General features: G+C 42.8%; 2 long non-coding RNA genes across 3 annotated transcripts in view; one reads left to right on the forward strand and one right to left on the reverse strand.

Moving 5' to 3' along the window:
- LOC148007887 (uncharacterized) overlaps positions 1 to 13,706 on the reverse strand; it is a 26,057-nt gene extending 12,351 nt beyond the window's left edge. The window contains exons 1-4 of the long non-coding RNA XR_015648148.1: positions 13,597 to 13,706; positions 12,893 to 13,011; positions 645 to 803; positions 416 to 519 (exon numbers count right to left, since the gene is read on the reverse strand). This is a non-coding gene — a long non-coding RNA (uncharacterized LOC148007887). The remainder of the gene's footprint in view (positions 1 to 415; positions 520 to 644; positions 804 to 12,892; positions 13,012 to 13,596) is intronic.
- Positions 13,707 to 17,709: 4,003 nt separating this feature from the next.
- Positions 17,710 to 26,578, forward strand: LOC148007888 (uncharacterized). Of its 2 annotated transcripts, XR_015648150.1 has the most exons (6): positions 17,710 to 19,361; positions 19,966 to 20,080; positions 20,725 to 20,862; positions 21,157 to 21,462; positions 22,464 to 22,554; positions 26,052 to 26,578. It is a non-coding gene; the product is annotated as an uncharacterized LOC148007888 (long non-coding RNA). The 2 variants fall into 2 exon arrangements; XR_015648149.1 differs by having other exon boundaries at positions 17,711 to 20,080.
- Positions 26,579 to 27,849: the final 1,271 nt, after the last annotated feature.

Consider the following 27,849-nt stretch of genomic DNA (forward strand, 5'->3'; position numbering starts at 1 on the left):
ACATTTGATTTTTTTACTCTCCCCTCCCACACCCAAAATACCACACATCACTGCATATGCTCCCTCTGGTACAAACACTCATGGTCTCCGTCCTTCCTTCCTTCTCCCTCCCTCCCCCGAGCTCCTTCTCCTGAATTGCAGCACTCTGGCTGCATCTTCAAAGCAACACCCAGGGTTTAAGCTGAACAGTTCTCATCGAAGCCTATGGGAGGCACACAGCAAGAATCCTGTAATATCTCAGAGGATTTACTCCTTTTTAAGTTCTTTAGATGAAGCCTTTGCAAAGGGATTTACGAGAACTGAAGATTATTTGGTGATAATGGATGAGAAATGCAGCTGGAAGTGTAAAAGGCAGCCGCATTCCCACCAAAGAAAGAATTCCTTCCGAGCCCAGCCGAGCAATGTCATTACTTACGGAGCAAAGAATGCCAAATGAATTTAATCATTAGCTTCTAATTGAAGGCCTTGGCTAAACTTGATTCTCCTTGCTACGTTAGCGATTTTCTCTCCGGTGGGACTCTGACAGGTGTAAACAAAGAGAAGATGAAGGCACTCAATTAATCACAAAGTGGGTGAGACAGGCCTGGGCCAGTGAGTCCCGGAAAGAAGCCATCTTTGAGTCCCCTCTTGCCTCTAACACTTACCCCATGAGTTCCCAGAGGGCCTCCTAATGAATGGGTCTGGGCCAGTGGAAGTCAAAGGAGGACTGTTCAAGTGTGCCAGGGCAGGAGTCTCTCAAAGTTAAGAACACAATAATGCTTCCTGATTGAAATTGACTTCTGTCGTTCAGTTCAGAGTTTTCACTAGAAGGAAAAAAAATTGTAATTTGGTACCATACAAACACTTGAAGGCAAAAGTTTTACAGCCAAATAAATGTTTCTAGGAATTCTGAAGGAGGCATGTATAGAAGAGCTTTGCATATGAATCGTCACACAGTTTCAATTACTCAGAGTTCATGACCCAAATCTACTGAGTTGTGTCATTAATTAAACATTAATCCAAAAATGTCACACTTGAACCTCTAACCCTGCAGGTTTTTTTTGAAATGCTTAACCCTCCTCTGTGTCTTATTCCCTGTGGTGATTGAATGACTGCTGAATGCTTTTCTTTTGGTGACTAGAGGTTGGGGTGGGGGTCGGGGAGCTGTCTTCCTGGTTCTTGAGTTTATCTTCCTAAATATTTAGACTATTCCTACAGAAACAGAGATTTAGCAAGTAAATGGATCCCAAGAAATAACCTGGAAATGATTTAGAAGTCCTTGCTATGAGTACAACGTCACCTCTCCTAAAGACAGCTAGAGGTCTGGGTTAAAAGAGTCACTTGAGGGGTGCCTGAGAGATGGCCCAGTATTTAAAATGGCTGACATCACTTTCAGGGGGCCTGTGTTTGGTTCCCAGCACCAGAATCAGGCAGCTCCCCACTACCTATAACTTCAGTTCCAGAGGATACAATGCCCTCTGGTCAGTCTCCAGGGGCATCTGCAAGCACACAGTTCACAGAAACTTATGCAAGTACACATACACATAAAATCGCAATAAATTTATAAACCATTTAAAGCAGAGGCTGAATGCTCACAGTCTTCTTCTACCAACGTCCATTCACATAAGACAGCAGTAGGAAGGTTTTCCTCAGGGTCTTCTGATGGACCCCTCACAACTATCAAAGCCTGGGTTGGAAGCAAGGTCCTGTGACAAGGCAGCACATCCTAGAGAGCTGCTTTTGTGTATAACGACGCCATGTTCTTGTGTTTTCCCAAGTGAGGCTGCTGTGGAATGGAGGCCCTCTGCCATCCTACAGAGGAACTGGCCTGTGATGAGCTGGAGACAAGAAGCCTGGTTTGCCTCAGCATGGAGGAGAGAACAGAGAGCTAAAGCCTGTAGAGAAAGGACAGTCTCTCAGAGGAATAGTTGGCATTTGATACACCACGGTGAACCCGTGTCTTTTGAGAGCTGTGCTGAGCAGAGACAATGTATCTATTCGGGTCTCACCCGGTCAGGAACTCCAGAGTAAATTCACTCAGACCTTGCACAGATGGCTGTCAGGGTAAGGGTAACATCAGGACGGACAGCTGAGAATGACTCAAAAGATCAATGCTACTGAGATATCTCTCCTCAAGTCTGCATGTGTGCCATCAAAACGTAGACCACTCCACGCTAGAAACCAAGTAGCCTCCTCTCCAGTGTTACTGAAAGTAAGTTCTGCCCCTGTCATACTTTTGGTTGTTAAAGACTTAGCTTTTGGTTTGCGTGTATGAATATTTTGCCTATATGTATGTATGTATGTATGTATGCATGCATGCATGTATGTGTAGCGTGTGCATATGTAGTATCTATGGAGGTCAAAATGGAGTCAGATCTCCCCAACCTGGAGTTTCAGACACTTGTAAGCTGTCAGGTGGATATTGGGATTGAACCCTACTCTGGAGGATCTACCCTTAATCATTGAGCTGCCTCAAAAGGGCCTTTCGGTCCTAAATACAGACTCAACTCAGGGTTTCCCTGGTTTGTCTCACCCATCATCATCTTCGTTTCCATCTATGGTTTTCCTCTGGCTTCACCACAGAGACAAAGTCTGTGCCTAACCACTATCCATATTCTCACAGTGCAGACCTGCAGAATCCAGAGGAGGCTGGGAATGCAGATAGAGTCGTTTAAAGGCACCACACTTGAATAATAGTTGTGAGGCTCTGGGTGCGATCTCAAAGATTAAGACAAACAACACCAAAACCAAACAAAAACCACAAAAGAGAACCAAATAACTAGAAATTTGAAGAGATCCCATGAAGCCTTCAGCCCACATATGAAGGGAGCAGCCCCAAAGTGAACCACGCCATCGATCAATGATGTTATCACCTTCTACTGTGAAAACAGACTGCTCGTGCCGAATGGCATAATATATACATATATTTTTTTGTACAAGGTCCTATATTCAACTCTCCATTAGATAAGCAACATAAAACAGAGCCATTTTAAAGTCTATAGTTCTGTGAGCTTTTTTCTGTGTAATCACTGATATCTAATCCCACAATGTTTGCCACTCAATAAAACAAAACAAAAGAAAAACAAGAAAACACACTGAAGCTACTAGCGATCTTTCCCGATTGTACCCCCTTTCCTAGTCCTCTGGTAACCACTGACCTATCTACCTTCTGTCTATATTGCTACTTGTCGTCTGGCTCCCTTGGCTTAAAATAATGTTCCAAATCCAATCCAGGCTGTGGCATGGGTTAGTAATTCATTTGCTCCTCTTGTTTGGCTGAAAAAATCCCATTGTACATATATACTAGATTAGTCAATTTCATATTTTCATCTACACTTTTATTTACTGAGTCAATGACTATTTGACGTGTTTCCACTTTGAGGCTACTGTGAACAACAGTGTTCATTCACGTACAAGTTCTTATGTGAACATGTGTGCCTAGTTCTCTTGGGTTTACAACTAGGGGTGGAGTTTTGAGTCACATGATAATTCTATTTTTAATTAGCAAAGTATTTTCTATAACATCTGCATCTCAAATGTCTGTTGGAAATGCACAAGAGTTCCTATTTTGGTCAGTTTGGGGTGCTATAACTAGTTACCATAGTCAGCGTGACTCACAAATTATAGTGTTTTCTCACAGTTCTGAACTGGAAGGCCAAGTTCAGGGTACAACATAGTAGTGTTCTTGTAAGGGACCTCAGCTGGGTGGTAAACTGCTGCCTTCTGTTTTCACTGGAAGAAGAGTGAAGAATACAGTTTCTACATACATCTGAGTTACCTTGGAATTTTCTGCCCTATTATTCCACTGGTCTATAGTATTATACTAACATAGTGATGGCCCATTCACCTGCCAGTGCCATGCTGTTTTAATAATAGAGCTTCATGCTCTATTTTAATGTCAGGCAGTGATAGTCTTTGTCTCTTGGTTGTCCTTCAGTGTCTCCTGATGACTTTTGAATGCTTATTTTTCTATATTAAATTTAACAGCCACTTATCCATAAAACAGATTCTTTGTGTCTTCCTTCTTTGGGAACTATATCTAGTTAATAAATCCATCTAAGAAGAGCCCACCTCTTCAGAATATTCTCATACTCAAGAGAAAGGAGTGGCTTTTCAACTGTCAAAATCTATGTTCTTCACATTCAAAATATTTCACAATTGCTTTTACATACTCCTAGCCAAATGGATTTGTATTTCATCTGTGTCAATTATAAATGGCTAATTAGTACCATATGTATATATGTTTGTATATGTCTACATATGTAGTCTACTGGTTCTACATGCTGATTTTATATCCTATTTTTCTGCATGTGTTGTTTGAGTTAATTTTATTATTGATTTGATGGAGTTTTCAATGTGTTCTATGGTGTTATCTGCAGTCCAATTCCTTCATTCCTGTTCAATGTCTCTAATTGAACTGTCCTGTATAATGGCATTGGCCTAACACATTTAATATAATGTTTAATTCTTGTCTTACTGTCAATCTTAATGAAAATACCTCCAGTGTACTCCTTTAGATAGAATACTTGAGTTAGGACTAAGGTGCACTTCGTTATAATTCTGAGAACATTTTTCACCTTTTCTACATCCCTGAATGTCTTTTTTATTAATAAGTTATTGATTTAATCAAAAGCTTTCTCAGTATTTATAGAAATTGTCATATGATTTTCCTGAGTTCTTTTTTAATATTTATGCATTTTATTGTATGTTCTAAGTGTTTGCCTGAAGGAATGTATGTGCCCAGGGAGGCCACAAGAGAGTCTTTGAGTCCCTGGAACTAGCTTCAGGTAGGAGTAGGAATTGAATCCAGATCCTCTTCATGAATAATAAGTGTTCTAAACCACTGAACCATCTCTTCAGTACCCTGAGCTCTATCCATAGTAGACGGTGTGGATTCTTCATGACAAGCAAACCGTGCATTCTTTCACTCTCCCCTGCCTGATTTCATTGTGTTCTTCTTGCTGTTGGGTCTGACTGTATCCTGCTGATATTGTGCTCTTTGGCTCCCTAACTTTTTCACGCCTATATTGATCCCATGCAATACATTTTCTTCCAAAGTTCAAATTACATTGAAAATTTTTGTTGATCAGAATTGTTTGAACATTGTAGATCGTATTTATTATTTTCTTTCTTTCTTCAGCTTTTAGCTGTACAATGCTCAGTTTAACATTCACTTCAGAAAAGGATTTAGGAATTTTCCCCCTATCTTTTCAATCTTCTACTAATTCAAAACATTGCATCAGCACAATACAGGCTCTGAGGATTAGGTAAAATTCCTTTATGAAACCAACTAGTCATGACAGCTTTCTGGTGTGGATTAGTTCCTTATTAATTATATTTACTTTGTAGACATTGGTATGATTAAGCATTTTTGATCTGTTGTTCTAGAAAGTCATCGGTGTTGGCGTGGGGTACAGCTCCACAGTTGGACACTTGCCTGGCATGCGTGAGGCCCTGGGTTTGATGAGTTGGATGACTAGCAGGGCAACACCACTCCATCTAGGCCTTCAGATTTCTTTGCATAGGAACCTGAAAAGGACATGATGTTTTCAAACTTGGTGTCCTCTAATGATTCTATCCTCCTGTCACTTCTTTTTTTTTTTTTTTTTTTTTGGTTCTTTTTTTCGGAGCTGGGGACCGAACCCAGGGCCTTGCGCTTCCTAGGTAAGCGCTCTACCACTGAGCTAAATCCCCAGCCCCCCTCCTGTCACTTCTTAATTAGTATGTTTATGTTGCCTCTGATAACAACTGTTACTGGTTTACCTATTTTGATGATTTCTTTTCTCTTTTTAAAATTAGGTGTGTGTGAGGGGAGTGTTGGGTGTATGTGAGTTTGTCTGTGTGTGTCTATGTGTATGCCTGTGGGGATGCCATGTGTTTGTGCTTGTCAGAGTGTCTGTGTGTCTGTGTGTCTCTCTGTGAGTCTGTATGAGTGTGGGTGATGGGTGTGTCTTTGTATGTATCTGTGTGTTTGTGTCTGTTATTGTGGTGTGCTTGTGTGTGTGTATGTGTGTGTTATGATGTGTGTCTCTGTGTGTGAATGTTTGTGTGTGTGAGATATGTCTGAGTTTATGGTGTGTATCTGCCTGTGTATCTTCATGTGACATGTATATGTCTGTCCCTGTGTGTGTGTATGTCTGTATGTTTTGTGTGTGTGTGTGTGGTGTGTGTGTGTGGTATGTGTGTGTCTATGGTGTGTGTGTGTGTGTGTGTGGTATGTGTGTGTCTATGGTGTGTGTGTGTGTGTGTGTGTGTGTTATATCTTTCATATGTCTGCATATGTCATGTCTTTGTGTCTGTGTGGTATGTGTGTGTGCCTGTATCATGTGTATGTGTCTGTGTCTGTGTCTGTGTGTGTGTATGTCTATGTGTGTGTACATGTAGAGACATAGGACAACTCACTCTCCTTTCACAGTGCAGGTGCCAAGGATCAAACTCAGAACAGGTCAGAAACTTGGTGTCAAGTACTTTTACCCACCAAGCCATCTCTCAAGCCTGATGGTTTATTTCTTTAAATATTATAATTTCGACTTGTTAGGACTGTTACTCTGGTCATTGAGGACTGTATTCTAGCAGCTCCATACAGCTGCAATCTCTGTATACTTTACAGTTCTGACTTCTAGGTATTAGTTCTACATTACCTCAGTCCCTCTTTATCGGTAATTCTTTACATTGAACTTTTCGATCCAAATCACTTTCTAGTTTTGTTCCCATATTAGATCCTAGGATGTGGTACCTTTACTCTGCCTGTGCAGTTACCAGACTCCTCTAGCCTGTATCATGACAGGTCTAGATTATTTCAGTATTCTTACAACATCTTTCTAATTTCCAAATCTCCAATTACAATCCTTGCCTTAGGTTCACCTCACAATGACATCATAATAAAACACTGTTAATCCAGTCATGTTTCTACTCAACTTTAAGGTTCAAAGTCAGCAGTGCCCTAAATGTGAAGTCTGATCTCCCCCTAAGCACAATAACACAGGGCTCTTCCCACCCTAGCATCTTCTTAACTCCCCTGCAAGTCTGGTCTTGCCCACTACCCTCTATTCCTCTCAGCTGGACTTGAGACATGATAGATGATTTTATGTTCCTTTATGAAGTAGGGTCATTTCAATCTCTTCTTCGAACTATTGTTACATTGTTCCCTCTGTATGGGTTTCTGTCTCTATCTTCTGTCTATACAATAAGTTTCTATGTATCCTTCAAGACCTAATTCAGGGATTTTCATATTCATTTCTTAGCTCTGTCCCCATGTTTTATATAGAGAAATAGCCTCAAAGACAAGAACCATATCTTACTTTGAATTTCCAAAGACTGTTTCAAAACAGACATTAAATAAACTTATTCTGACTCTTGGACAAGTGGGTGAGTTTTGGACAATGTGTTCATTGTTGGTATAATACTCTAGTGGTAACCTCTCAGCTGGGGAAGCTAAGTCTCATAAGAAGTAAGAGCACGTGACTTCTCCAAGATTTCTATTTTCCACGATGGAGGTATAGCGTGCATGCCCTGGCCTGTTCCTGGCTTCTCTGGTTTATAGTTTGGATGGTCTCATGTAAGCCAATCTGATCATGAGTCCCAGTTTCCAGAATAACTCAAGATCACAACAAGAAATACTCAGAGATGGGTCAGCACTTAAGAGCATTTGCTGTTCTTGCAGAGTACCAGGGTTTGATTCCCAATGACCACATCAGCTGCTCACAATGACCTGGAACTTTAGTTCCAGAGGGTCTTATGACCTCTTTTGACCTCCAGTGGCATGTATCCCACATGCTGCACATACGGACAAGCAGGGACACACACATCTACACAAATAAATGTAAACAAAACAAGTGTGCTCACTTTGGATTTAGAAGAAATTGTTTATTGGAGTTCTATACATGTTTGCAAAGGGTGAAGAAGGCTTTCAAGGGACACCAGGGCTTTAAGAAACTTGAAGCAATGAGAAGCTATTAGTACCTCCTCACAAGGGGAAACTGAGCAAATAGTGCTTTTGAACCCAGTGAAGAAAAGGGACATAGATTTGAAGTGGCAGTTGCCAAAACAAAGCAGCAAGCAAGCAGGTGGCAGGTAGGAAACACCAGGAGCTCTCTTCTGTGCAGTTCAATTCACTGCATGCATTTCCATTGGGCTGAACACAATTAGAGGCCAGGGCCTAGGGAGTCTGGTGAGCCAGGCTGGCAAGTCACCAATGCCCTCCACTAAGTTCAGAGGAGGGCATAGAGGGCAAGGGATGAATAGGGAAGTGCAGATGAAGAACAACTAGTAAACTCTGTGTGTGTGTGTGTGTGTGTGTGTGTGTGTGTGTGTGTGTGTGTGTGTGTGTGTTTAAAAGTGATGCCTATTATAAATTTTATGCAGAAAGGTTACTTGGCAAATTTAACATCAACAGATTATTCCAAAGACTCAATAGTTAAATTTGTTATTGTCTTTTTATTTATTTATTTTTAACTGTTGAATTTTTTATTGGATATTTCATTTATGTACATTCCAAATGTTATCCCCTTTCCCAATTTCTCCTCCACAAAACCCCATCCCATCCCCTCTCCCCCTGCTTCTATGAGGGTACTGCCCCACCCACCCACTCCCACCTCACCTCCCTGGCATTCCTCTATACTGGGACATTAAGCCTTCACAGGACCAAGGGCCTCTCCTCCCATTGATGTCAGACACGTCCATCTTCTGCTACATATGCAACTGGAGCCATAGGTCCCTCCATGTGTACTTTTTGGTTGGTGGTTTAGTCCCTGGGAGTTCTGGGGGGGGTCTGGTTGGTTGATATTGTTTGTTGTTCTTCCTATGGGATTGCAAAGCCCTTCAGCTCCTTTAGTCCTTTCTCTACTTGCTTCATTGGGGTCCCCATGCTCAGTCCAATGGTTGGCTATGAGCATCCACATCTGTATTTGTCAAGCTCTGGCAGAGCCTATCCAGAGACAGCTTTATCAGACTCCTGTCAGCATGCATTTCTTGGCATCCACAATAGTAACTAGGTTTTGTGACTGTATATGGGATGGATCCCCAGGCAGGGCAGTCTCTGGATGGCCTTTCCTTCAGTCTCTGCTCCACACTTAGTCCCTGTATTTCCTTTAGACAGGAGCAATTCTGGATTAAAAATTTGGAGATTAATGGGTGGCCCCATCCCTCAACCAGACATCTTGACTAATTTCTGGATATGGTCTCTACAGGGTTTCCCTCCCCTTTGTTGGGCATTTCAGCTAATCTCATCCCCTTTGTGTCCTGGGAGCCTCTTGCTTTTCTGATATCTAGGACTTTCTGGATGCTACCCTAAGTTCCCCATCCCCCATTGCTACACACTTCTGTTCCTGACCCTCTGTATGTCATCCCAGTCTACTCCCATATCTGGTTCTGCCCCCTTTTCCCCCCTCCCCATCCTCTCTTCCTCCCACCGTCTGCATCCTGTATTTTGTTCCCCCTTCTAAGAAGGACTGAAGTATCCACACTTTGGTTTTCATTCTTCTTGAGCTTCATATGGTCTGTGAGTTGTATCATGGGTATTCCCAGCTTTTTGCCTAATATCAACTTATCAGTGAGTGCATACCATGTGTGTTCCTTTGTGACTGGGTTACCTCACTCAGGATATTTTCTAGTTCCATCCATTTACATGCAAATTTCATTACTTACGTCATTGTTTTTAATAGCTGAGTAATTCCATTGTGTAATATACCACATTTTCTGTATCCATTCCTCTGTTGAAGGACATCTGGGTTCTTTCCAGCTTCTGGCTATTGTAAATAAGGCTGCTATGAACACAGTGGAGCATGGGTGCTTGTTGTATGTTGGAGCATCTTTTGGGTATATGCCCAGGAGTGGTATAGCTGGGTCCTCCTCAGGTAGTACTATGTCCAATTTTTTGAGGAACCTCCAGACTGATTTCCAAAGTGGTTGTACCAGCTTGCAATACCATCAACGGTGAAGGAGTGTTTCTCTTTTTCCACATCCTTGCTAACATCTGTTGTCAACTGAGTTTTTGATCTTAGCCATTCTGACTGGTATGAGGTGGAATCTCAGGGTTGTTTTGATTTGCATTTCCCTGATGACTGAGGATATTGAACATTTCTTTAGGTGCTTCATGGCCATTCAATATTCCTCATTGAGAATTCTTGTTTAGCTCTGTAGCCCAGTTTTTAATAGGGTTATTTGGATCTCTGGAGTCTAACTTTTTAAGGTCTTTGTGTATATTGGAAATTAACCCTCTATCAGATGTAGGATTGATAAAGAACTCTTCCCAATTTCTTGGTTGCTGTTTTGTCCTAATGACAGAGTCTTTTACCTTACAGAAGTATTTCAATTCTATGAGGTCTCAGTTTTGATTGTTGATCTTAGAGCGTAAGCCATTGGTGTTCTTGGGAAAATTTTCCCCTCACTTTCTCTTCTATTACATTCAGTGTATATCATTTTACGTGGAAGTCCTTAATCCACTTGTACTTGTGCTTTGTACAAGAAGATACGAATGGATCAATTTGCATTCTTCTACATGCTGACATCCAGTTGCACCAGCACCATTTGTTAAAAATGAAGGGCATTTAAGACAAATATGAGACACATGCTTACTTGTCTACTATCGGTAGTGGCATATTTCCTTCAAGTTGAGTTTGATGTCTACAAGATCAATTTGACTAGCTCAGCATCACAAACATAGTCATAGACATGGCTCGGACTCCACCCACAAATACTTTGTAGTAATGTATATCAATCTATAAACATGGTCATTATTAGAAACATCTTTTACAATGTAGAAATAGTTAAGCAATTCCTAATATATTTAAAAATAACAACCACTAAATTCCATATTTAATGTTTCATGGAGGGCAAGAGCACAGTCTTGGTTATGATGTGATAGTCACCTCAAAATCCCCTGAAAGGTTTTACCCAGCCCATTTTTCTCTGCCTATGCATTTCTAATGTGAAATGCCTTGAGATTTTCATGTTACTGGCTCTCTTTGGGGTCAGTGCAACAGGACAAGAGTCCTATTGCCAAACACACTACACACAGGTACTCCAAATTGATTGCATAAGTGCAAGCCACTGTATGGTTTTATTTGTCAATTCAGCTATGTGATCTGTTCACTCAGAAAACGAGTGCAGTTAGCCTTCTCTACCTTCAATCCCAGATCTGCAAATTCAGTCCACTGAGGATAGAAAATACTGGTTTCCTTTTAAATTTGTACCGAAATGCACAAACTTGTCATCATTTCCTAAATAATATAGCATGCAAACTATTCCTATAGCATTGACATTGGAAGAGATATTAAAGAAGTGCAGAGATAATAGAAAGCATGCAGGAGGATATGTGTAGGTTGTGTGCAAATCCAATATCATCTCACATGAGGGATGAGGACATCCTGGTATCTTTTTACCCTGAACCCAATCTCCCATGAACACCTAGGGATGGAAATTGTCTGACAGCCAACTCTGTACCAATTTCAATTCTTAGTGCCTTCACCCATGGCAAGAAAAGCACAATGACGTAGGTTTACTGGGGATGCACAGTGGGTAAAGAGAACACACAAGGCATTTGGAACTTTTGACCTTCTCAGAGAAGATGCAATGGAGCATTGTGTATGTGCCTGGCAAGTCTCCTTAGGGAATGAAGGGAGACAGCTGTGTGACTGGGGCAGAGACAAATATGAGCTCATCTTGGTTTGGCAAAGAGTTATGTCTGATGAGATTATTTAAATCGTAATGATACAATTATGTGAGCATTTATTATGTGCCTGATAGATGTTACCATGCAAGAGATTTCTTTTATCACTGGATTTTCCCTTGTATGATGGCTATTGAAACACTTATTCTTTCAATGGGAAATCAGTCTAAGACAGGATGTGATTCACTGTAGTCCAAGAGGCTGATAGATGGCAGTGTTGGGAATAGAATCCAATTCTGCCTTTAGAGGCTGGGCTCTCTCCAGTCTACAGCACCATCCTCACAATGGCATGAGAAACAGATTAGTTAATTAAAAATATGTCTTTACCTAAAACGTAGCCATTTAAAAATGCCTAAACAGTAGTGAGAACATACTAAGGCAGGGTGTGTGTGTATGTGTGTGGGTCTCTTCCTGGCACCCTCATGAGTTTTGTTTTCTGAAGAAAACTAAGGAGACACACCAACCGGTTACTCAACAAATGTTTGGGGAATGAATAGCTCTGTAATTAAGCAGTTGGAAGTCATGCAACTTTTTATAACACGTAAAACACAAGAAGATGTCTCAATTCCTTTCCGAGAGTCATTTCCCATTAAATTCCAATTTTCCACTTGATGAGCTGCAGACCCTCCCAATATCAACAGAGATTAGGCAGCGTTTCTGTGCCAGCCTAAGCTTCTCCTTCGCTCGCTGTTGAGCAGCAAACTATAACACATTGCAGATGAACTGACTACAGAATCCACAAATGAGCTAACTTCACTAGGTGACCTTCTGGCTTCCCTGGCTTGCCCCGTTCTCTGGAAATTTAAAACAGGGCAGAGCAGGTGACCCATATGTTTCAGGAAGTCCTTATCCCTTTCTTGGAACAACCCAATAAGGTTAGTTCCCATGGATGGCCTGATCTTCTTCATGATACATGGTCAGGCCAAGAGCCATAAGAATTAGTAGGTCTATAGGCAAGTGTTCGGGAAACCAAAATTCACTAGGATCTCCCCCAACCCCCACATCGTAGGAAAAGAAAAAATAAAAAAGATGTCTAGACTCATTGCTTCTGCAGATGTGGCTGCTCCTAACCCAATGTTTGTTTCCAGGATATGTCTGACGTAACTCAGGATTAAATGTCAAATCAGTGGAAAAGCAACAGGATACAGAGAGGGAGGGAAGGAGGGAGAGTGGGACAGAAATACAGAGTGAAACAGTAAAAGCCTTCCCAATCCAGAGGCTAACAAAGTCCCAGATCTTACTTACTTTTCTATTGCTGTGAAGATTCTGCAATAGGGTTAGAGTTCATGACCACCATGGTAGGGAATATGGCAGCAGGCAGGTAGGCACAGCACCGGAGCAGTAACTAAGAGCTTATATCTGACCTACAGGTGGCAGGCAGAGAAAACAAGAAAATGAGACTTGCTTTTGTTGCTTTTTCTTTTTAATATTTCTTTATTTATTATGTATACATCATACAGCTTTCTGTCTGCATGTATGCCTGCAGGCCAGAAGAGGGCACCAGATCTCATTACAGGTGAGCCACCAAATGGTCACTGGGAATTGAACTCAGGACCTTTGGAAGAGTAAACAGTGCTCTTAACCTCTGAGCCACCTCAGTTTGCTTTTGTAACAATCTCAACTCCACCACTGACCTATGAACTGACACACATCCTCCAACAAGGCCCACCTCCTGATCCTTCTCAAACAGTTCTACCAACTGCTAATCAAACATTCAAATATATGAGCCTTTGGAGGCCATTCTTACTCAAACCATCACATTCCATTCCCTGGCCCCCATAGTTCCATGGTCATATTCTAATGAATATAGTTCACTGGAGTGACCAAGGATCCTTATTCCCATTTCCTGCTTAACACTATAGATCCAGATTCCATCCAGTAATCTGGGTCTCCTGACCCCCGTGACTCATCCTTCCAGCCTTAAAAGCAATGGGAATTCCTGTTCTTACTAAGTCTTGGGTTGTCTCAGGATCACATCTGGCTTCTCAGCTTCTCCGCCACTTCTGAACGTGTGTAACCAATCCTCTTATGGGGTCCTTCTGTTGTCAACTCTGAGCGTGGCTTCCTTATCAGGCTTCAATGCCCATGACTTCTTTTCTTTATTGACACAGCATTACTCAGAAAATTAGTTAATTAAATACAATCTCTCTTTAAAGTCAACACTAACCCTGCCCCACCTGGCTGCCCGCTAGACTACAGACTCGTATTGATAGCGTGAGGAAACAGGCTCATATTGATAGTGTGAGGAAACAGAATTGTGCCAGAGGCAACTCAAGAAATATCTGCTGAACAAACAACTCTCTGTGCCTCTCTGGCTGTCTCTATGTCTCTGTGTCTCTCTGATTCTCTCTGTCTCTCTCTGTCTCTGTCTCTCTCTGTCTCTGTCTCTCTCTGTCTCTCTCTCTCTCTCTCTCTCTCTGTGTGTGTGTGTGTGTGTGTGTTTCAAGATAGGGCTTTTCTATATAGATCTGGTTGTCTTGGGACTCTTTGTGGAGTCAGATGTGCTACCATTCTGCAATGAAGCCACACTTGGGACTCCTTTCTGTGGACCAAGCTGCCTACAAACTCAGACATCTGCCTGTCTTTGTCTCCCAAGAGCTGGGAAACAGGCATTTCTTGCAGGGTATAATATCTAAGGCTTCTCTGTCCTTGGAGGTAAATCTTACCTCAGAGCTCTAGCCACCTCTGAGACCTGAGGTACTGACTGGTGTACTGGTAAATTACTCTACAAATAAATGTTACACTAGGACATGTGTGCTATAGGCTGGATATGTTAATAGTGCTAGAACAGAAATGATCTAACCACAGTGTCGTAGAGGTGGGACCTTCAGGAAGTGACTAGGATCAGACAATGTCATCAGGGTGGAGGCCCTATGATCAGACTCTGAGCTGCCTCCCGCCTGCTCCATGATGCTCTGTGCCACCCAAAACTCTACCAGCCAGAGCCCATAGATGCTGCCCCCCCAGAATCATGAGCTGCTCTTCGGTATTCTAATATAGTAACAAGAAACAAAACAAACCCAGCTTAAGAAAACATGTCAAAATACTATTAGAACAAATTATACAAACCCAATCAAATTAATTTAGCAACAATTAAGTGACTCCTGTGACCCAAAAGCACAGAGGTATTGTAGTGTGCACTTTGGACACAACTGCATCTGAAAACTCAAACAAGAGCTTCTTTCCCATCACTCCCTGCTCTCCTCTCTGCTGGCTTTATTCACAAACTAGTCACTGTGATCTCTAAAGGGTGGCAATAGGATGATAAAAATGTTGGTCTCGGTGGTACAGTGAGTTTCAGGGTGTGTGTTAGCACCCTTTAAGAAAAGACTTGGAAGGTGCTGTTTAGGATGTAGCCACTCCTGGACCAATCATTCTGTCCTTGGGGGTGAGGCTTTGAGAGACCATTCCAAGTAAATGACCCCACTCCTCAGCTACCTACAGGAGGGTAGCTAAGTAGCTCTTGATAGAAACAAAAGGGATTGAGGTCCTGGGAGGGTGACAGGAATTGTGGAATGCCATGAGGCCACTAGGTCCGAAGACGTAGAAGCTGGGAGCAGGATGGCCTGACACTGAGTCTTCAGTGCATTTCCAGCTCATGGTGGACCCAGGCAAAGTGGTCACCCCTCCCAGCCTTTTATTTTTCGCTCTTGAAAAGTGGGCAGAGCAGCCTTACAAAAAGCAGTTTCTTACAATAATTTTAAAGTCATTTTTAACTGTGGACCTCTCCAAGTAATGGCTTATGTAAAACAGAGTCTCACCAAAGCTGCTTCAAGAGATGCTGAAGATCCCACTTTGTGGGACTTCTTGAAACTTCCACACACCCCATCCTTGAAAACTGCCGGGGATTCTGAGAATACAGTTTTAAAAAGCTTGATAGCTGATCTCTGGGCCTTCTCCAGCTTGAACTTTGGATAATTCTGGGTAGATTGTCCAACCCTCTTTAATCTAATTTTTCTCACTTTCCTTCTATTTATTTTTTTGGCCAAACTCATGGACTTTGGCTATGTGTGAGAGGCCACTTAGGAAAAATAATAACTAATTCAAATCCCTAGGCAATTTCCTCTGGCCTATTTGGAGCTTGCTTCTCCTGACAGAAAGAGAATACATTTCCCAAATTCACTCTTCAAGCTGGGATTAGAAAAGGTGAGATGCGCACAAGTGAAGATGCGTAGGAGACGGAAGTTGCCAAAGCTGGACTGAACCGGAAGCTGTACATGCAAACAATCTCCACCTGCCTTCCAGTCCATTTCCCTACTTGGCACCCGGGGCCTAGCACTTGCTCTGAAGTGGATAGCAAGGGAGGGTACTGTGGGTACCCTCTTGGCTATGCAGCTTGTGAAAACTTGATCTTATGGAGAGATGCCTTCAGCTCCGGCATGAAAAGAGGAAGGGGTGGGTGAGAAATTGATTTAAGGAGGTCTAGGAGGCTGTGGGACCTCCATATTTATTTTTCATATGACCGTTTCCCCAGACAATATCCAAAAAGGGGCAGCAGTTGACAGGTACTCTTTGGAGAGCATGGGCATAAACGATGGTGGGCTCTGGCCTATGGAACTGTAGGATCATCAAATAGAGGAGGCGGGCAAATCAACAAACAAGACCGTGTGAAGCCTGACACCCAGCTGATATTCACAGGCTGGTGGGTGGTCGCCAGTGTCTCTTCTGATTGGTCAGCGTCTAGCCTATCCAGGTAGCTATCTATTTTAATATCACTCCGTTCCGTATGTGTGAGCAGGACATCTGGTTTTATGGTCACCCCACAGCAGTAGAGACCACCACCATAACAACAACGAGTAACTAGACGGGTAGAAAAGGATTTATGGAAGTGGAAGCCTTTGGTCTGCATCCCAAATAAACAGTAGGACATTATTGAGAAGTGGGAGAGAGGAGTGGTATTCTGTAGGAGCTAGGAGTGGGTCCTGAGGTCTAATTAAAGCCACCATTTATGGAGAGTTTAGTCTGTGCTGAGCCTTTATACTAGGTCTTCTCTCTGGAAATCCTCCAAGTGCTCCTGGCTCTACTCACTGATCAAGGCTTCAGGAAGGGGCCAAGCCATTCCACGGGGAAACCAGAAAGAACCAGAATGGACAGGGGAAAGGGACATCTAGTGAGTGTCACCTCTGCCTGGTTCCAGAAAATCTATGAGACAGGTAAACATGACAGGTAATTGTCATAGTCTGCACCCTGGCTCTGGACAGCTGTACTGTTCAAGTTGTTTAGGCCCCACATTTTGTACACTGAAACTCCTCTCACACCCCCAGAGGATCCACCAGGAAATCATGTTGGCACTCAAGGCTCAAAGGCTAACTAGAAACTAGAATCCTAACATCAGCCCTTCCACACCTTTCTTCTGGAGTCTGCTGTGGCTTAAGACAAGATATCCTGTCTCTATCCTGCCTCCCACAGGCCTCCGATGGACCATCCTCCTCCATAACGAGGCCTGGCTGGATTACCTACAGCCAGTGCTCAAAGTCCTTTACCGACCCTCCTGCCAACCATCGAAGTTCTTAATTTGCTCTAATGACCAGCTTAATCCTACCCTCCAGTTCTCCTCTCTTTACCCCTCCACTAGTGAGGGTACTTGGACCACCTCTCCTCTTGACTCCATCACCTCACCAATCACGTTCCTGCCTGGGGACCTGCATCACTCTAGTTCATCCCGAGTCTGGTACTCACATCCTTTCTCCAGGAGCTCCTTGTGTAACTCGCTTATCTTCACTTTTTTTTTCTTTTTTGCTCATGAAGGCTGCACATGCAACTTTTTACAGTTTGAAACCAGAACCCATCACACCACAAAGCACTCCCCTTTGACCTAATCAATGCTTTTTTATCACATTGCATCAATCACTTTCTGATGCAGTCCAGGTCTTCTTACTACTCCATGCGCTTATTATCTCTTATTGCTGGAGTCTGAAGTCCATGACGGAGGACATTCTTGTCTGTCTTACTAATGCTAATAGCTCAGATAAGAGCTGCTCGGAAAGTAGACAGCACATAGCGGCTGGTAGGAGATGGGCATTTAGTCGATTATGTAAATAACTGGTAAAGGCAACAGTTTGACTAAGGTTTCCCTGACGCTCACTCTTGCTTCTTGCTCCCACAGGTGAGTGGAACTGGGGACTGAAGTCTTGGTGGGTAACAGCCCTCATGGTGGGATTTTTTTTACACCAGTCATGCCAGCCCAGAACGACATGAATGGCATTGGCTGCAGTGGAGGAGCAAGTGAGCTTTTCTTGTTTGGCTTCATTGGTGTGAGTTTGTTTTTATATTGAACAACAAAAAGGTAGATACAAAGACTTTTGGCTTGTGCTTGTACATGCATGAGTGTGAGAAAGAATAAATGCCTGTGAGCACATATATTAGCAGCTGCTTGTGCATATATGTGAGGGTGTGTACCTGTGGTGTGTGTGTGTGTGTGTGTGTGCGCGCGCGCGCGCGCGGCACTGGCCTTCATCCTAAAGCATTACCTCATTCAACAGGCATTTAACAGAACAGCCTTGCTGAATGGGAACTAATTATTTGGCAACAGAGGGAGAGGCAGGAGATAGACGATGTAGAGCGCACCCGAGAGGACGACGTGCTGGTCCACATGGATGTCTTTAAGACAGAATGAAGCCTGGAGAAACGCCATTTCTTTCACTGTCATTAAACCTGGAGGGCAGGCTGATTTTACAGGAAAGAACTGAGACCAGCCTAGCTGTTTCTCTACATTCCAGGCTTCTCTGGTCCATATAGAACTTTGGCTAGTTTTGAGAGACCACCTCTGGCACAGGCACACATTTAGAAGGATGACTGAACTGGGAGGAGAGAAGGGAGAGTCCTCTACCTCAAAGGTACTCAAGACCAATGCTTAATCTCCTGCTTATTGTTAAGGTTGCGATATAAAGGGCTCATAAGTTAGTGACTTGGTTAGTTTGCCTTTGGGGAACTAATTTGAACATGAATCTACATGATCTGACTATCAGACGGTCATAATTTAATGGCATGATTGGAAGGTACTGAAATCAGAAGGCGGGGTCAAATTAGAGAAAGTAGCTCACCGTGGGCACGCCCTGGAAGCATAATGTTTCCCTTGATCCTCTTCCTTATTTTCCTTTGTTTCCCATGAGGGGAGTAGCTTTGATCCTCCACGTCCCTCTGTTGTGATGCCTGCATCAGCAGAGGCCCTGAAACAGCGGAGCCAACCTAGCCTGAAACCTTGATGTGCTGGCTAGTTTTACATCAACTCGACCGAAGCTAAAGTCATCAGAGAAGAGGGAGCTGCCATTGAGAAAATTGCTACATAAAATTGGGCCATAGGCAAGCTTATATGGCATTTTCTTAATTAGTGATTGATGTGGGAGGGCCTAGTCCATTGCAGGTGGGGTCATGCATGGGCTGGTGGTCCTGGGTTCTATAAGAAAACAGGCTGAGCAAACCAGGCAGAGCAATCCAGTAAGTATCCCTTCATGGCCTCTGCCTCGGCTCCTGCTACCAAGTTCCTGCCCTGTTTGAGTTCCTGCCCTCCCTTCCAGCAATGATGAACTGTGATGTGGAAGTATAAGCCAGATAACCCTTTCCTCCCCAAGTTACTTTGGTCATGGCATTTCATAGCAGTCACTAAGACACTCCATCCATTCCTCTGCTAGAAGGATTTCCCTCAGATATTCTGTTGCAGGGACAAAAAACGATAACAAACTCACACTGAAGGAGAAGGCTCAGATGTTATGAGGTAAGGCTGGATCTGCTAAGCATAGGGGCCCTCCTGGTGCTCTCCTCAGGAATGGACCACACCTCCTAAGTGCTGTGCTGTGTCAAATGAATGGGGCAAATACATATGCCATGCTTGGAAGACTTGATGAGGAGTTTCTTCCAAATGATGTTCAAGACACAGAATAGTGCTGTTGGATAAGTGGCCAGTGCACAAGATGGAGGAGGGTTTTGGCTAAGAACTCCACTGATCATCTCCTTCTCCTAACTTTCAAACATACTAGATTAAACACCACAAAGAAAAGAAAGAAAAATGTGATCATCAAGGAGATTGTTTATTTTAATAAATCATTTGACAATGATTTCTTCTTCCTGAGTAGAAACATCAAACCCTGGCTTGGCCCTCTTCCCTACATCCGCACCCCTACACCCCTATCTCCTCTATCCCCACACACCCCATTTGCCTCAACTGCCCCCGTCCCTTGGTGTTGGTTGAGCACAGAGATCCGTTGATTCTCCAGCTAGTTCTGGTCCCCATGTTTGTCAAAGGTCACACTGACTAGCTACAGCACTCACACATCACACGCTCTGTGTCATAAAGCATAGCCTGTACCCTATGCTTTCAGAATTCCTTCCCTACGCATGTGACAGTTCTTCAGCCTGCAATGACTTTGACATCCTTCATATCAACTATTTTCGTCACCTCAGTTGGATCACTAACCCCTTGTTGGGTAGGCTAAAGTAAGTATCACAAGGCCTCACCTCAAGTTCCAAATCCAGTTCTAGTCAGCTAAGGAAATGCTGCCTGGATCATTTATCTCAGGCCTCTCACAAAACATTTATCTCCCTTGCCACTATTAGATGTAAAAGTCAGGGTTAGGGATTTAGCTCAGTGGTGGAGCGCTTGCCTAGCAAGCACAAGGTCCTGGGGTCGGTCCTCAGCTCCGAAAAAAAAATATGCAATATGTAAAAGTCACTGCTGGGTAGGGCAGAACCTGCAACTTGAAAATTTGCCAGCAAGGTTGTCCTGGGTAAGAGAAATAGTGACTATCCTCTCCCTGGGGCCTCAAGAACTTAAAAAGTTTTTCCCCAAGTCTGAAAACAAAACAAAACAAAACAAAACAAAACAACAACAAAAAATCCCCAATGCTTTTTCTAAGTGCTATTTTAGTTCTGTGGAGTTTTTAATTATTCCGTCATGTAAACAAGCACATGTACAAAGCCATTAGACAGAACAAAGCAGAGCGGTGGCTGAGCCCAACCCCCATGCCCTGAGTCCAAACAATAACACAGGCAGAGCCTACAAAAGAAAATTTGTTTATTTTTTTTCTAAAATTAGAAAAATTTCTAAAAATAGAAAACAAAAATCTTTCTTTCTGATTCAGCATCCAAACATAAGGATTCTTCTAAAGGACTTGGGCTTCTCAGAGAGCTCAGCTGGAGGCAAAACTTAGATTGGAACTTCAAACATCTTTCCAGGAAGGTGGCTGCAGACTATTCTAGTTGGCCGAACTGTGTCCTGGGTAAGTCATCACTGACCGTGAAAACTTGCCTCCTTGCTGAAGAGCTGGGCTTGTTCGTGTTACTGAGCTAAGTAAGTCATCACTATTTATGTGTTCTGGGAATGGCAGGAGGAAGGCCTGGGGGTAAAGGTTAGGTGACAAGTAGCAAAGCTTATCAAAATGTGATGGGTTATACAGAAAGATAAGGAAGGCATAGGGGGTGCAAGAGAATTCTCCAGACTTCTGATTCCTCCCCAACCAGCATTCTCTCTCCCTCCATCCCCATCGCGCCCCTGTGTGTCCACCTGGCTTCAGTCTCTCTGCGAAGAGCAGAGATCCACAGTTGGAGGAAGACAGCCATCCATCAAAGGACTGACTCCTGCCTTCTGATTCTTTTGTGATTTAAATCATTATGTCCATCTTCACCCTGGGACAAATCCCAGGGGGAAAAGAAATCCACAGAGGAAGCAGGATGCAGAGGGAACTCAGCAGAGCACCCACTGCCACCCAAACCAGAGCAGGATGGAGCTCCCGGGAGGAGACAACCTTCTGTCAAATCCAAGGCCACTGAGGCGTCAATGAATGAATGAAGTATTCCTGCTGAAGCTTGCAACCCCTCAGGTTAATGTTTTCTTCACTTCTGCACCATTTTACATGGGTGTACAAATCAATATATTATAGTGATTTTGAACTATTGGCATCTTAGAGCACATTGATTTTGACAACTGCCTACAAGGGTTTGGTTCTATGTATATACAGGCAATTTTACCTAACAATAAAATATCAATTAACATAAAAATAAGCCTTGACAGAGAACTCATGAATGAAATTTAGGTGATGCAAGAAGGGCCATGATAGGTCCAGCTTGGGTCACACACTTCTCTTCCCTCTTCTCTACTCATCAGATAGGGGTCTACGATAATGTAATTGTGTGGCCCATGTCATGTCATGGCCATCACTGTGTAAGGAACTGAGAACTAAGGCTGCTAACCCTACCTAGATTATATAATTGGGGGTGAGTAGACACTGTGTTTTCGGGAAGAGGAGGAGGAAGATGTGAAGACACCAAGATCAGCAGTTATGGGAGTCTGGGAGAGTGTAAAGCCCCAGTGATGCAGTAACTGTGATTATTAGCTATTAATATCAAAACTCAGTTTGCACTGACTCTGTGTCCCACCTGTGTGAGGCTGCTTAGAGATGAGTGGTACCGCATGCCAACCTTGCAGAGTTCAAGTCACTGATGGATAGACAGATGTGGAAATAAATTAGGCACCATGGGATAAGTACTACTAAGGGTGAGTATCCCTCATCCCCAACACTTGGAGACAGAAATGTTTAGATTTGGGCTTTTTGAATAACTGCAGCTACGTAATGAGTTGTCTTGGGGATGAGGCCCAAGCCTAAGTATGAAATTTGCTTATTTTTCATGTATTTTATACATGTAGCCTGAAGATAATTTTACATGAGTGTTTGTTAGTGTATCTGGATTTTGATTGATTATAACCTGTCACATGAAGTCTCGTGGAATTTCCCACTTGTACCATCATATCAATGGTCAAAACACTTCTGATTTTGAAGCACTTCAGAATTTGGATTTTTTGTTTGTTTGTTTGTCTGTTTAGGAATGCTTGACTAACTCTTAGAAGACTTTGAAACATCCTGAGGGAAGACAGAGAGAAGAGGATGAGTTCCGCACCAACAAGGACTTCCTGGGTAAGGGAACTTTGATGGGGCTTGAACGAGGCATAGGGTATTCGCAGGAAGACCAGATGGATTCCAACTTCCTCACTACTGAGCTTGGAGTTCAGACATTCATACTGGATTGGAGAGTGGTAAGTGATGATCCGAACATGGGCTAGACCAGAAATGGACAGGCAACAGCAGGTAGGCTCAGTGTTTAAGCAGAACTAGAGTGGCCTCCCATATGACAATGTGGTCTGGACAGAAGTGTCATCACCTTCCCAGACAAAAGCCCATTGGAGGAATGCAGACAAAGCACCATGCCATTGTCACGGCTTATGGGAAAAAGCACCCTCTCCTCTAAGTTGCAACACAACACCTAGTCATCCCTAAGACAAGATGAGTGGTGACTACCATTAAAAACAAGGAGGACAGTTTCCAGGCATGGTGGAATGCATCTTTAATCCCAGTATGCGAGAGACAGAGGCAGATGGAACTCTGTGAGTTCCAGGTCAGCAGGTCTACATAGCAAGTTCTGGGCTAGCCAGGACTATATAATGGGACCCTCTCTCAAAAAATATTGAAAATAATAATAAAACAGAGATGAAAATAAAGAGGAAGAAACTCAAAGGAGCTGAAAAACAAAATGGAAAATGAGTTGCCACCCTGCAATGGGACCAAACTCCAAATTGCCATGGCGATGGGAAATTCACACAGAATCTGTGCATTTTACCTCATGCAAAATAATTCACCTATGCAAGGATTTTGTCAGCCTCGTAGGGAGGCATTTTAAGTAATTTGTATGCTCCATGGCATGGGTATGGTTTTGATATCTATGGGGGTTTGTTGTTGTTTATTTGATTTTGTTTTATTCTATAGACTGACTTTCCCGATTAGAACCCAGACTCTTCTGTTGCATGGTGTTGGCCAAGTTACCTTGCCTCTGGGAAACACAACTTATGTTTCCAGGAAGTGAGGGTTACAGGAGACAGCACACACAGACCACTGCACACAGCACTCAAACACAGCAGGCCCAAATGCCAGCTCTTCTGTTATTCTGTGTTGCTAAATCACAGTTTGTCCTTGAGCTGGGAACCGCTCAGAGTAGATGTGGTTCTTGAAAGAACAGAATTTTTTCATCACTGTAGGATGTGGTCACTCTTCAGTTTAAGATTGCTTTTTGTAATTATGTTGATATTGCTCAGGTCGTATGCTAGTAACATACCAACATGCAATAGGTGGTGGTCCATGTGTGCCGCATCCATGTCATGTCCAGAGGATAGCATATCACAGTGTCCTCTCCGCATCCAGCTCTTGTATTCTCTCCACTCATTTCTATGATTTCCCTGATCCCAGGGATGAGGGCCATGCTGGTGTCTCATGTATAGCAAAGTCCTCATTGTTGCTTACTCTTAGCACTTTGAAGAGTAATATGAATCTTTTTCTATGAAGTAGGGAGGGGTTCCAGAGGTCCTACCCTCAGCTGAGGAGCTATGACAATTGATGGCTCTTAGGGGAGTGGGAGTCACTTTTCTTTAGAGATATGGTCATTATAGGTAAATTCCTAATGTACCAGTGGATGGTCTCCCACCCATGCAACTAGAGACAGCACTTAAGGGTCTCAGATTAAAAAATAACAAGAAGATATCAAATTGAGAGGTAGATAGGATGGGGTCAGGGTTCCTACAGGGGGTTGACAATGAAATTTAAATGAGGGAGTCAGTTAAGACAAATTTTATACTTGTATTGAAATTAATAGTTAATAATAAGAATAAATAGATTATTGTTAAAAAGTTGATCGCCTTATAGGTTTCTGTCAAAGATGAAGGCTATTCTTTGTTGTCAACTTGACTATATCTGGAATGAACTACAATCCAGATGTTGGGGGCATATGAGAGATTTTTTTGCATAATTTGAAATAGGTGAATCCACTTTTAGTCCGAACCTTTGAGGTAAGAACACATACCTCTGCTCTGGATCTTGATGGGAAAAGACAACTCCTTTGATCTAGACCTTGAGGTGGGAAGGCACACCTTTACTCTAGGCCACATCTACTGCTGGAAGATATCAAAGTGAGAGGTAGATAGGATGCTGCTGGAAGCCTGTATAAGAACTTGGAAGAGAGAAGGCTTTGCTCTTGGGCCTACCTTGCTAGCACACCCACTCCTTCACTAGTATTAGAGCCTACTTCAGTAGAGCCAACATCTACTGAAGACCAACTGATATACCCAGCCCCTTGGGACTGAGCAGCTATGGAGTCTTAGGCTTCCCATTCATAGCTGGCTATTGTTGAATTAGTTCAACTGCAGCCTGTAAGCCATTCCAGTAAATTTCATGTGTGTGTGTGTGTGTGTGTGTGTGTGTGTGTGTCTGTGTGTGTGTGTGTATACATACATATAAATACATACATACAGAGAGAGAGAGAGAGAGAGAGAGAGAGAGAGAGAGAAGTTCTGTGGCTCTAGAGAACCTAATACAGATAGTGAGAACCCTGCGGGCTTTCTGGGGCTGGAAATGCATATTTGATTCTAGAACACACAAAGACCTTTGTTTAATACAGAAAGGCAAAAAAGACCTAATGATGCTGGTAAGTTTCAGAGGCTTCAATCTCAACTTTGTCTGTACCTAGGGCCTTAAACTTGCAGGGCCAGGGCCAGGGCCAGGGGCCAGTTTCAGTCAGCAGAGTGCTCACCTCACAACTTGAAGACCTGAACTCAGATATGTTATCCACATACACACTTAGGTGAGCCGCCCAGATTAGCTTACTTAACACAATTGCCAGCCAATGAGAGATTCTGCCTCACAAAACAAAACAAAACAAAGAAAGAAACAAAAAACTGTGGGAGGTGCCTGAGGAATGATACCTGAAGTTGTCCTCTAATACCCCCATGCACACATACAAACATGCATGCACACTCATGTGCATTCACATATACCAAGAAAGAAAATGCAGAATCTGAAAGCCAATATGATAAACAATTTAATGGGAAAGGACTGTTTCAGTATTTAAAATTACTACACTTGCAGAAAATGCTTGGGTGAAATCCTCCTTGACCTTGACTTGGCCAAAGCATAACACATAAACTGAAAAAAATCAATATCTTTTTATTCCATCAAAATTAAAAATATGTATATCTGCAAAGCACCCCTAAAAAAATAGAGAGGTCAACCACAGTGTGAAAGACAACATTCACAAGTCATCTATCAGACTTGGAAAATAACGATGGCTACAGAAAATAGTACCCACATCTCACTTGTTTAAAAATATGCAAATATCTTTTACTAATAACTGCAAATACAATGGAAAGGTGGAAGAAGATTTGAAAAGAAATTGCCTCTCAAGAAGATAAAAATTGGCTACTATGCACTTGGAAAAATGTTCAGTATCAGTCATTATGGAAATAGAAATTAATAAATACTACAACACCATATCGCCCCACAGTGTTACTTAAAGTCCTTAAAAGTGACAAATGTGTTGACAAGGATAAGGAGAAAATAGAATGTTAAAATATTGTTTGTGTTATATACAGCCACCAGACTAGATAAGATGGATGAAGCAAAGAAGTGCAGACTGACAGGAACCGAATGTAGATCCCTCCTGAGAGACACAGCCAGAATACGGCAAATACATAGGCGAATGCCAGCAGCAAACCACTGAACTGAGAATGGGATCCCCGTTGAAGGATTCAGAGAAAGGACTGGAAGAGCTTGAAGGGGCTTGAGACCCCATATGAACAACAATGCCAAGCAACCAGAGCTTCCAGGGACTAAGCCACTACCCAAAGACTATACATGGACTGACCCTGGGCTCCGACCTCATAAGTAGCAATGAATATCCTAGTGGGAGCACCAGTGGAAGGGGAAGTCCCTGGTCCTGCCAAGACTGAACCCCCAGTGAACGTGATTTGGGGGGAGGGTGGTAATGGGGGGGATGTGGAGGGGAACACCGATATAGAAGGGGAGGGGGAGGGGCTAGGGGGATGTTGGCCTGGAAACCTGGAAAGGGAATAACAATTGAAATGTAAATAAGAAATACCCAATTTAATAAAGATGGAGGAAATAATATTGTTGGTGTTAAAGGTACACATTGGAAAACTGTTCAGCTTTTCTTTAAAAGTTATAAAATATTGTTTAAACTTGAAATTTTCTCTTAGCACTATATACACAAGGCTTTATGCATTCATCGATGCTTGTCTTAGTTAGGGTTTTACTGATGTGAACAGACACCATGACCAATGCAAGTCTTATAAAGGACAACATGTAATTGGGGCTGGCTTATAGGTTCAGAGGTTCAGTTCATTATCATCAAGGCAGGAACATGGCAGCATCCAGGCAGGCCTGGTGCAGGAGGAGCTGAGAGCTCTACATCTTCATCTGGAGGCTGCTAGCAGAATATTGACTTCTAGGCAGCTAGGATGAGGGTCTTAAAGCTCACACCCACAGTAATACACTCCCTCCAAGTGGGCCACACCTACTTCAACAGGGTCATACCTTTTAGTAGTGCCACTTCCTGGACTGAGCATGTATAAACTATTACAATGCTCACAGCAAGATTGTCCACAAGATCCTAAAACAAAGAACCCAGATGCCCTTCAGCAGAGGAATGGATTCAGAAAATGTAGTACATCTACACAATGGAGTACTACTCAGCTATCAAAAACAATGACTTCATGAAATTTATAGGCAAATGTATTGAATTAGAAAATATCATCCTGAGTGAGGTAACCCAATCACAGAAAAACACACATGGTATGCACTCACTGATAAGTGGATATTAGGCCAAAAGCTCAAATTACCCAAGATGCAATCTACAGACCACATGAAGCTCAAGAAGGATGACCAAAATGCAGATGCTTCACTCCTTCTTAAAAGGGGGAACAAAAATATCCATAAAAGGGATATGGAGGCAAAGCTTAGAGCAGAGAGTGAAGGAACGGCCACACAGAGCCTGCCCCATATCTCCACACATGTGGCCCATATCTCCAACAAAACTAGATAAGATTGATGAAGCTAAGAAGTGCATGCTGATAGGAACTGGATATAGATCTCTCCTGAGAGACACAACCAGAGCTTGTCAAATACAGAGGTGAATGCTAGCAGCAAACCACTGAAATGAGAACAGGATCCCCATTGGAGGAATTAGAGAAAGGATTGAAAGGGCTGAAAGGGCTTGCAACCCCCTAAGAACAACAATGCCAACCAACCAGAGCTTCCAGGGACTAAACCACTATACAAATGCTATACACGGACTGACCCAGGGCTCCAACTGCATATATAGCAGAGCATAGCCTTGTTGGGGCACCAGTGGAAGGGGAAGTCCTTGGTCCT

The sequence above is a fragment of the Rattus norvegicus genome, chromosome 1, assembly GCF_021556685.1.
Source record: "Rattus norvegicus strain SHRSP/BbbUtx chromosome 1, alternate assembly SHRSP_T2T, whole genome shotgun sequence".
In the NCBI taxonomy this organism is placed as follows: domain Eukaryota; kingdom Metazoa; phylum Chordata; class Mammalia; order Rodentia; family Muridae; genus Rattus; species Rattus norvegicus.